Genomic DNA, 11,184 nt, shown 5'->3' with positions numbered 1-11,184 from the left:
TAAAAAATAAAAAAATCTGCTTTAATTTAATTGAATGTGTCTTAAAATCTTACAACTAATGACAAAACTACAAAACCCGCAGCATCAATCCAGAGTTTGTTCTTCTGGACACGTGAATGTGTTTTGGTGGGAAATCTTGCTCATTACTATTTAAAAAGAACCGGCGACACAAAACAAATAGTGAGAAATTATTAACGCTCGATTTCTTTACTGTTTGGTGATTAATAAGTGATTTACTCAAACTCGCCCAGATGAAAGGACAAAGAAACTCTTCTTCTTCTTCTTCTTCTTCTTCTTCTTCTTTGGTGGTTTGCTCCCCCGGCTTGTGGGCGTCCGTTTCTCCCGCTGTCAGTGAACGCAGCAGCAAGTTTAACATTTCACACGAGCAGAAATTAGGAGCGAGGAGGAAAGTAAACACGGGAGAATTTGGGCGCTTGGATATTTTGGAAAAGAAATCCCGTGTTTGCATTAACGCTTCACCTCTGGGAAAACTTCTGTCGCCGACAATTTAAAAAGGCACGCGGCCAACGTTATGTCAATTTGCCGCTGCGGCGGCGGCCGTTCACGACTTTATTGAATTAGGGGCAGAAAGTCTGCGGTGGGTCGAGATGTTTCGAGCGGCAAAAAAAAAAAAAAAGAGACGGAAAAGCATGACTTGTTCTAGTTTCCGTCCACACATGGTCCTGGTTTTGGCCTCCGAGCATCTCGGCGCTGACCCGTGACCCGGCCCCTCAGACTAACATGATTCTGGCTGTCTCACTTTGAGCTCAATTTGACCCGGCGTTCACCAGAGGTCAAAGGTCGCTTGCGGGGAGCAGCAAATTAACCCAATGTGTCAAAGCCGGCATGACACCATGTTCGTCCGAGCTCTGCCGTTTGAATATTCTCCTCGTTTCCACTTGCGTGCATTTGATGTTAAGCCGTCTCTTGTCTTGTCTTTTTTCGTGTGTGTGTGTGTGTGTGTGTGAGTTATTTTAAATTCTCCCTCTCTTCAAAGTTTATGGTGTGTGACTAATTCCCTCTTTTTACCTCCCTCATCCTTTGCCGCTGAGCTACCCGACAGTCCTTCTCCACAGTTCTGTCTCTTTTTCTCTTTGCCATCTTCTTCCATTTCTTTCAGGCAGAACCTCTCCTTGTGATCTTCCCTCCCTCTCTCGCCCTCTCATTCCCTCTCTCCCAAAAGCTTTTCTCCCTCTCTCTCCCTCTCCCTCTCTCTCTCTCTCTCTGTCCCTGCGGTTAAAGACGTTTCAGTTCAGCTGTCACAAATTATGTTCGCCTGCCCAGCTGTCAAAACAGGGGGGTGTCCCTTTCATTCCACCTCACATACTACGAAAGGAGATGGGCGGGAGGAGGGCTTTAACGCTCGTGTTTGGACACAAGCAATTATCTCTAATTATTGTTTTTCTTTTCAGTTTCCCTGTCCCGATGGAGGTCCGACCAGACGAACATGCAATAATCCGCTCCGGTCGTCCAGAATCAGCGGGCCTTCGGGGGTCCGGGCCTTCGGTCCTGGGACTCGCCGGCTTTCATCTCAATGTGAGTCAGAGTTGATTCAAACGTGGAGTGATGGGAGAATTAACCCCTGGGACCCAGCTTTCAATGGGCTCAGCTAAGAGATTATATGTGTTGATGGCAGGGCTTTTATACGCGCCGGGCTTTCAAAAAGCTTCAGCTGTTAAATCAAGGCACAGGAGCTTCACCTTTCCACGTCTCCAGTACGTGAATCCCCGTCCTTCCTCGTCCTCCTGCGTGAGACAGAGGAACATTTTCCCTCTGCAACTTCACAAATTCACTCCGTCATCGTTCGCAGCCGGAGGACTCCATCAGACTCCCATCAGACTCCCATCAGACTCCCATCAGACTCCCATCAGACTCCCATCAGACTGCCACTGGGAGTTTGCGATAGATGTGCAAAAAACCCTCAAGATTCCCACGACCGTCGCTGAGCCTTTTGGGATTCGAAATCTTTTTTTTTTTTGGTGAAGTCCTGCGAAATATAACGCCGGAAAGTGTGCGTTGACACAGGCGCAGGAACACGCAGTAGAGATCATTAATAGGAGTTTGAAGCTGACATCTTTGGTGGTCCTCGCAGGCTTCTGAAGCACAGCGAGGAGTGCAAGAAGAAAAAAAACATCCCCTGTCCGTCTTTGCAGACTCCGACATGTTGCATGCATCCTCTCTGGTTTGGGCGTCCGAGCCAAAGCCAGAGGATGTTTTGGCAAAACAAAAAAGCCACACGCCTCGACTGACACGAGGGATGGTGAGGAGGAGGAGGAGGAGGAGGAGGAGGAGGAGGAAAACAAAAGAGGAGACAAGGAATGAGTTACTGATGTAGATAACACACAACAGGATGCATGTAAAAAAACACAAAAAAACAACAGTTGTGGGTTTGCAATTTCTCTGATTCATGAGAATATGGCGTCTGGTTTAACCTTCACCTCCCTGTGCCTGACCTCTGTCACATGTTGCCCCTCACTTCCCTGAAAACGCAGACCTCTCACCAGCGTTTAAAAACAGCCAAAATGTCGTGACGAAATCAGTTTAAGTGCAAAATGCTCGCGGGGAGACGGAGGAGTAAATGCATGCAAAATAATAGTTTGCGTGGAGAATAACTTTGGAGCATGAAGGCGAGCCGTCAGAGAGAGAGATGGTGGTTTGTTGGCTTTGTGACTCTTGTATTTACCCTCCTCTGGTGGAAGATAACCTGCTTCACACCAGCACCAATGTCCCTTGAATAAAGCGTGTGAATTCATTAATTAAAGAACTTTTTTTTATTGAATTGAATTATGTACAAACCTGAAAACAAAATGCTAATACAGAGAAACTATAAATTCACTAAACTATGTTCACTGGCCACACATTCTGCACTCATCTGCACATTTTCCGACATCGTTAAACGTCTTAATATTGCAAATATGTGCATATAAAAATGTTGAGTGTTTCCTATCTCTGGACTATAAGAAGGCTCACGACTCCTTTAACAGCCGAATCTCTAAAGCTGACTATCCCATCAAACCCAAACCCGTTTGGCCCCTTTTATAATATCCGTCTCTCAATGCAGCGCACATTACACGGACCACCGAGGTAAGTATATATGCTGCGTTCACACACGTAGGAGTATATATGCTTCTTCCTTTGTGTGGGATCGTTCTACTTCTGTAAAAGTCATCTAAGTCACTGAAAACCGCTGAAGCGAGTTCTGCCTCGTTGAGTTATGAGCCTCCATGTGCTCGATGCATCGAGGGCTCGGTCCTCCCCTCGGGTTCTGCCTCACGGGGCCAAGATGCAAAAAAATCGTGGAGCAAGTGTTTGACAGACGCTTAAAAAAAAAAAAAAAAGCAACCATATTTTGTGAAAAGATGAGAAAAATCGTCATTTTCAACATGCATTATCATCGTTTCTTTGGCTGTAAATGAAACTTATTAAATGAAATACGCTAAAAAAAAAACTGCATGTGAGTGTTTGAACTTAAGACACTACGCTGGCGTGGATATCCCACAATGCAGTGCGGTAGAGACGGTCATGACGAGACAATGTCTGACAGCTCTGCAACGACAGCAACGCTTCGATGTAAGTATGAGTCTCCTTCACGTATAAAAGTATGTTGAGCAGCAGTACACACATTGAGTATCCAGTACGTTAAAAGATGAGTTCAAAGATGGCGGAAAATCGAGGAAAAAAAAAAGTTGGGTGTTAATCTCAAACAATGTAAACAGAGAAATCCTTTTTTTTTCTTCTCTTTTTTTTCATTTGAGCCAATCACAATGGAGCGCTGCTGACCCATGTGATGCGGAGCTTTGTGCTGCGATGTCTCCCTGCCCCTCCCCCCCCATCTTCACATTGTCCCAAAGGTGGTACCTCTTGGCCGGTGTCACCCCCCCCCCCCTCCTCCTCTTCTCCACCCTTAATTCCTCTCTCCGAGGGTCTGATCCACCCTTTTTGTGTGTGTGTGTGTGTGTCCGGAGTCTATAGTGGAGACATTACATGGCAAATCTCCATTGTCCGGCCTCGGGCTCTGCGTGTAATCCTGCTTGTCAAAGGGAATATTCGGCGATTAGCCCCCTGCACATTACAAGGGCTGATCAGTGTGTCTGTTCAGCGCTCATTAACCGCTAACAGGGCTCCATCAGAACCACCCACACCACCGGGACCTCCAACCTCTCACCCCTGACACCTGGACCTTTCTCACGTCGTCGCTCTCTCTCTCCTCCGCGAGCGCCGACTTCTCTCTCAATCAGGACGCACTCTTTTCTTTCCCCTGGTCGTCGTCCCCCCACGAGGCCTCCGGGGCAAAGACAGGGCTGATTTAAAGAGTAAAGAGAGGCGGCGTCAGTTCGGAAAGAAGATGGCCGATCCGGCATCAAAGTGCAGGTTGCCACATATTGTGTCCGACTCATCGCGGAGACCACCCATCTGTTCCCTGCGTTGGACAAACAGGAGGGTTTCTCGGTGTAATATCTAACAGATGGGGGCGGTCGACCCGGCGGTGAAGGGCACGCCGGAGCGGGGTCCTGCATGTGATGCTGGTCAACTGGTCATTTCTCTCGGGCCCATTAACCACCTGGGATCGCTGATGTTTTGTCAGCTCTTTCCCCGAGTTTAGGGTTTCACTCGCCGCGCTTTGAAACCGAAGACGCCCGCCCAACACATGCCGAGAAACAAAGCTTCCTCTGACAAAACACACACACAACTGACGTAGGCCTAACACACACACACACACGCACACAAATAGACACGCGTGATGCATGTTTACATGCAGGTTGACGTGGATATTCGTAGTGTTTTTGCTCCCGTTTGTCGTCCCTTGTGCAGCGGTTTTGAGAACGCTTCCGATTGGTTCCGGACTCAAATATCTCAACGACAATTCAGATGGATTGCCGTGAAATTTTTTGCACAGAGGATCGCAATAAAACGTCTCTAATGACCCGCACTCACTTCTTCTTCTTCTTCTTCTTCTCTGGTTGCCGCCGGCAGGTTCAGATGTGTCGCTCATCCCGGGAAAAATATCACACACACAACATCTGCAACGGATCGGCACAAAATGTGACACACACGGACATTTTCTGTTTCCCAGAAGCAGAAGGACAATAAGCTGACTTCCACTGTGCCACCGCGGAGATTCACATTTGTGGTTTTTGAGTTAAACGTTTGTCAGCTATTGGGTGGATTGCCGTGAAATCTGGTGCAGACATCCACCTCCCCCCCTCAGGATGTTTTGTAGAAACATGGGAGATCCAACGCCATACTAGCTGAACACTCAGCGTGTTGACGTCCTCACTGTGAGCCGGTTGCGTGAAGCTCGCCGGCTTCTTTGTGACTAAGTGCAGCTTCACGCGGCCGCAGACTCACAGTCTCTGGTACGACAAACCGCTGTCAAAGCGAGTCTTTCTTTCCCCAATAAGCAGCTACTGATGTCACTGCAAATGTCTGTAATTTACTATTCATCCACCTTCCCAGTGTTGTAGCGCCTGAGCTCAGTTTTGGTCTTGAAGGTTTTGATTGCGCTTCTTCTCGGTCGCAGACAAAGAGAACCTCGACTGCTGGGATATTAATATGTTTTAATCAGATTTTATGTGGTTACATTGCTCAAAGACAAACTCACCTTTGATTTCAAACCTCTCGGTCTCGCTCATGACGCCGGTATTTACCAACGTCGCAGTAAAAAATGAAGTAAACATCTTTGGATTTGGATTTTGCCGGCTGCACGTGCGATATTGTTGTACCGTGTGACTTTATGTTTCTAAACTCAGAGAAACAAACGGGGGAAATGTGACATCAAATCCAGAGTTCAGGAGGTGAAGTTTAACTGTGTGACGGATCCTGATGGTGTCGTGCGTCCCACTGTGAAGCCACATGTGAAGGTCTTTTGTGTCTGTGAATTAAAGACTGTGGACAGATATAAGTGATAACTGCAGACTTTGTTTCAGGATGAAAGAGGAGCTAGTTGCCACTTCCCCCTCCACATCTCACACTTCACCTTTTCAGCCGGCGCGTCGTCTGAGATCACAGCTGAAAGTTCAAGAACGATAAGACGTTAAATACACGGAGGAAACCGATACCCTTCAGCGCCCTCATGGCGTCCAGACTACACACGGAAATCAACAGTTATATATTCCCAAATGCCGAATACCAATTTTGGGGGGGAAGTTGATTATTATCAGATGTAGAATTCGGTCGGTTAAGTTTTAACACATTGTCAACCAAACGCTTCAGTTTCTCACGGTAAGTAAAGAACCGGAGTCCAGTTTTTGTTGTTGTTTCTTATTGTGCAAGAAAAGTTGACGTTTCTTTTTTTCTCTGTGGCATTTTGGAACCAACATTTTAAAAAGGTGCTAAAGTAGCAGAGATTTTCTGTTTTTGCCTCTACGTGGCTCTCGCCACAGCTAACGCTAACAGCTGCCACAGCGAACACTAACAACGGCCACAATGCTAACGGTCACAGCTAACGCCAACAACGGCCACAGTTAATGCTAACAGCAACCACAGCTAACGCTAACAACTGCCAACGCGAACGCTAACAACGGCCACAATGCTAACGGTCACAGCTAACGCCAACAACGGCCACAGTTAATGCTAACAGCAACCACAGCTAACGCTAACAACGGCCACAGCGAACGCTAACAACGGCCACAATGCTAACGGTCACAGCTAACGCCAACAACGGCCACAGTTAATGCTAACAGCAACCACAGCTAACGCTAACAACGGCCACAGCGAACGCTAACAATGGCCACAATGCTAACGGTCACAGCTAACGCCAACAATGGCCACAGTTAATGCTAAAAGCAACCACAGCTAACGCTAACAACTGCCAACGCGAACGCTAACAACGGCCACAATGCTAACGGCCACAGTTAATGCTAACAGCAACCACAGCGAACGCCAACAACGGCCACAGCTAACGCCAACAACGGCCACAGCTAACGCCAACAACGGCGGCAGCTAACGCCAACAACGGCGGCAGCTAACGCCAACAACGGCTACAGCTAACGCCAACAACGGCCACAGCTAATGCCAAAAGCGGCGGCGGTGCTGACAGAGCTAAGGACGTTCACGCTGAAGGCCGGCGCTAACCGCTGCGACCGCCACGTATCGTTGCGTTGCGTCGTCGCTGAAGAGCCGCCTGTGGAGCGGAGGCGGTGGAATTGAATCCAAGCGGTATTGTCGACATGGAAATCTGTCACTAACGATGCTAACGGTCCATCTTTCTAGACATTTATCAGGCTGTCAGCGAGTGTGGGGCCTTCTCTCGCCGGCGCTCTGTTGTCCCGTCGTTACAAACCCGGCTCAGCATGCAACTTTAATTATGGTTTGTCTTTGTAGTGATGCGTTGGATGAAGCTGCAGGAGGAAGAGGAAATGACTATTTACAAACATAATTGTTAATAAAACCTCTTAATTTCTGTCAGGCTGTGTGGGATTTGGACATGTCATATTAGCATTTGATTCAGCGTGTGCATATCTGCTGTATCTGTGGACGTTTTTATTACTAAATAATCATTACAGTCAGAGGCCTAATTCAACCACAAGCTGGAAACACTGACAAGTGTTAATAAAACAGATTAAAAATGTTTTTTGTTCTTGTCTTGCAATTTAAATCACTCTGAATATAAACATGATGCTTCATATTGTTTTTTTGAGGCATGCTATCACTGCTGTTCTTCACAATTAACCATCTCACCGCATGAAAATCATCATTAATGCAGATTTAACCTGATTCACTGTCCTCATGGAGAGCTGTGGTGCTTGAAGCTTCTGTGGGGCTCGAGATCTTTGTACTAGCTTGTACGTGTTGCTGAACCGTCCATCAACATCGGTTGGTTTTAGGATAACTGTGAGTTTGGATATGAAGAACTCAAATGCTGATTTGATGGTACGTCTTGTAAATACTGTCGGCCACTGTGGTGACAAACCGTGTCGCACTGAACGTCTCTTTCCTCGTGCACGGGCTCGTGTCTTGTTGCGATGTGACTGGAACCAGCGTCGACATGTTGAGCATGAAACATTTGAAAAACAGCTTCTGAAGTAGAGGAATTTATAACCACCCATCTGCTTTACACACACACATGCATGCACACACTCAACGGGGAGAAAACACTTGGCCAAATTACAGTTGCATCTGGATTTTCTCAATTGTTTTGCATTCCAGCCCCGTCAGCATAGCTATAGATCAAATTCTCCCAGGAGAGAATATAAGTAAGAGTTTTTAGGCACCTACTTTAACAGGAAGTTGACCTGTAGTTAACCCGCTTCCCAACGCCATGTTTAAACCTGGTACACAACACACCTTTGTGAACTCGGTAGCAACAGAAGCAACACTTTAAATGTAATATGAATAGAAGTGTAACTTTATTGTAGCCTAAAAATCTGAATTGTGCAACATTGTGGCGTCTAAACGGTACATTCAAATCTATAAAAATGTCTTTAAAATTCATGGTTCATACACAGTTTTACTGACAAAGTGTCACCTATATTCAGCCACCACGAGGCCTCTTTTCTATGATATCATTCTTCACGTGTGTGTGGTTGGGTTTTGAAAGATGATTGCAACCTGCTGGTTTCTCATGCTCATGGGAACTGCGTTGGGAACTAAAAGTGTCTGAAGTGCACAGAGGACCACACTCGAAGCCCCGGCTGATATCTGCTCCGCTCCATATCGATTATTTCCATAAAATGTTATTACGGAGCTAATTGTGCTCCTGTGCTTCAGATCGGATTGCCATGCGCATGAAAGTCAATAAAATGTGGTATTTGTGGGCTCCAGGATAAATCCACTTCAACCTAAATGATCTAACAGCCCCCTCACTTACTAACTAGACCGTGTGGCGTTTCAGGAATTGAAATATTTCGGCGCGATTAGTGCGAACATTGCAAAACCTTCTGGCTGGGAACTGATCGATTTCACCCCCCTAGCAAGGGCGCGTGAGAGTCTCTTTCAGCCAAACGCAGGCAGAGTAATGGTTACAAGTAGTTAATGCTCACTCCACCGAGCAGATAAAAGTAGATAAAAGTGAAGTATTATGTGAAATGCGGCATGCAGGCGCAAGTGGATGAAAAAGACACAAGTTGTAATCATTAAGAACCATTATCTATCTGATTGGTAGTCAAAGTCCTTCACGAGCTCACAGAAGACTTTTTTTACAGCGAGGAAAGTCAGTACCGGTGCATGTGCATGTGCATGTGCATGCGCATGTGCATGGGAAGCTGCGCAGCGAGCCGCTCCGATGGCGATGTTGCTGCTCGGTAAACAGTTCCAGCCTCCGGAGATTGTTGCCGTTAAAAAAAATAAAATAAAAAATGGCACACGGAGAACCTGAGCTGTTGTGCACCCTCAGCGGAGAGCCACCGCTATCAGATGCAGGGCGCAAACCGCAGTGTGTGGGACCATGTGGGGCGGACCACCCGTGAGTGTGCCCCCCCCCCCCCCCCACGGCTGCAGCTGGGAGAGACACAATGCTGGAGCATGGGAACCGAGCGCCTGCCATCAGCCGGGGAGCTGGTCCTTAAACATGGGGATATTTTTGGTTTAGCAAACGAGGACAGTCTCACTCCACTTTTCAGTGCACGCACAGGTTTTTTTTTTTAGGCCTATTATGTAAAGCTGCTCTGAAGCTTTTATTTGTTTAGTAAGCGTCTTCAGGGAGTTTCAGACTTGTGTTGTTAAAGCCAACGCAGCCGCGGATACAGATGCAAGATAGAATATTTAGAGTTTTGTCCGTCCCGAAACAAGGATCAATGTCCACATCAAAACTCTGGGGATTGGGTTCTACTTCCTCCAATTTTTCATTCAAGACATTTGACATTAGTTGTCAAGTGTTGATGTCTAATTTGCTCAAACTGAGTTCAAATCAAAAGGAACATTCCCATCACATTCCCACTTGACAACCACATAACCGTTTGCGAGTCTGGATCCTATGGAAATTGATCTTTTTTTTCTGTTGACGAATTAGGACCTCACCTTCCCCCAAAAAATGACGCCAAAAAAAAAAAAAATTAGGACCAAAAGAAAATTATTTTTTTTTTGGGTGCTTTTTTTTCAAGTCAACGAAAAGAAAAAAAAAGTCGGTTCCTTTTTTTTAAAAAAATTTTTGGTCCTAATTTTTTTATTTTTTTATTTTTTTTCCTATTTAAAAAAAAAATTTGGTCCTAGGTTTTTTTTTTTTTTTTGGTCCTTTTTTTGTGGCGGAAATGGGCTTCCATAGGATCCTCACCTGCTTGTCACTTTTCAGCGTCAAATAAAAATAAAAAAATATACTTTTTTGTTCAAAACTGTTGAAACCCAAAGCCCCGAAACCTTCAGCTGCGATGTTTAGGTGAACTAACCCCCTGGGTTAATAAACTAAACAAAGGTAAACCGTGCAAAATGGCCACAATGAAAGCCAGGCTAAGTAAACGAAGCAGAGTTTACAAGATACACGGGGTTGGGGCCGTGTGCGTGAAGCCGTAATGTGAAACATGTGACGAATGTGTTTTTACTCTCATAAAGAGGCTCCGAGGGAGAATCCTGGTGAAGAGAAGATTATTGATTAAATCACCTTGCAAATATGTAGGAGCTGTGTGTTTAGTGCAGCGTAACGGTGCGATTGCTATCGCAGCGATACTGTAGATGCTATCGGGGCCGTATCACGCCATCAAACATCGCGGCTTTGGCCTGAGCTGCAGGGCTTACGTTGCGCTAGGTCGCTAAATTGTTCGCTAAGTCTCAGCCGGCATTTAGAGCGTGAAGTTAAACCGTCTAAACACAGATCCTGGCGATGTCCTTCAATAAAAGCACGCCGCTCTTCGTTTTCACCCCCCTCGCTTGATTTATATCTTCTCTGAGAGATTATCCGTGGAGTCTTGTGAGAGTTTGTCTTCACTTTAGGTGAGTTATTACATTCAGGTTTTACCCTTTTCATTTTTAGTTGAGCGGGGGGAGGGGGACAAACACTGCACATGGAGCAACTCCAGAGAAAATATGAACCCCAAGAACAACAAAAGGGTTCTTTTTAACTTCTTCAAACCACGTCTCCCAATAAAAGCTGAACAAACATACCCTGCCACTTGCGAGCGGCTGCTGTCCGGCGAGTTTCACAGGAAAAAAAAAAGGGCTCGCTTTCAAAATGGGGTGTGTGTGTGTGTGTGTGTGTGTGGGGCTTATGGGACTAATGAAAACTTCACCTTAACTGAAATAATAAAAAGCACA

General features: G+C 46.1%; 1 long non-coding RNA gene across 1 annotated transcript in view; it reads left to right on the top strand.

The window, feature by feature from the left end:
- Window positions 1-2,226, top strand: part of LOC137784298 (uncharacterized) — a 3,190-nt gene extending 964 nt beyond the window's left edge. Inside the window, exons 2-3 of the long non-coding RNA XR_011077386.1 lie at window positions 1,413-1,536; window positions 1,637-2,226. This is a non-coding gene — a long non-coding RNA (uncharacterized lncRNA). The remainder of the gene's footprint in view (window positions 1-1,412; window positions 1,537-1,636) is intronic.
- Window positions 2,227-11,184: the final 8,958 nt, after the last annotated feature.

This window comes from Clinocottus analis, unplaced genomic scaffold, assembly GCF_023055335.1.
Source record: "Clinocottus analis isolate CAN_PGR_092001 unplaced genomic scaffold, fCliAna1.0.p SCAF_13, whole genome shotgun sequence".
NCBI classification, from domain to species: domain Eukaryota; kingdom Metazoa; phylum Chordata; class Actinopteri; order Perciformes; family Cottidae; genus Clinocottus; species Clinocottus analis.
This window is presented reverse-complemented; position numbering and strand designations above follow the sequence as displayed.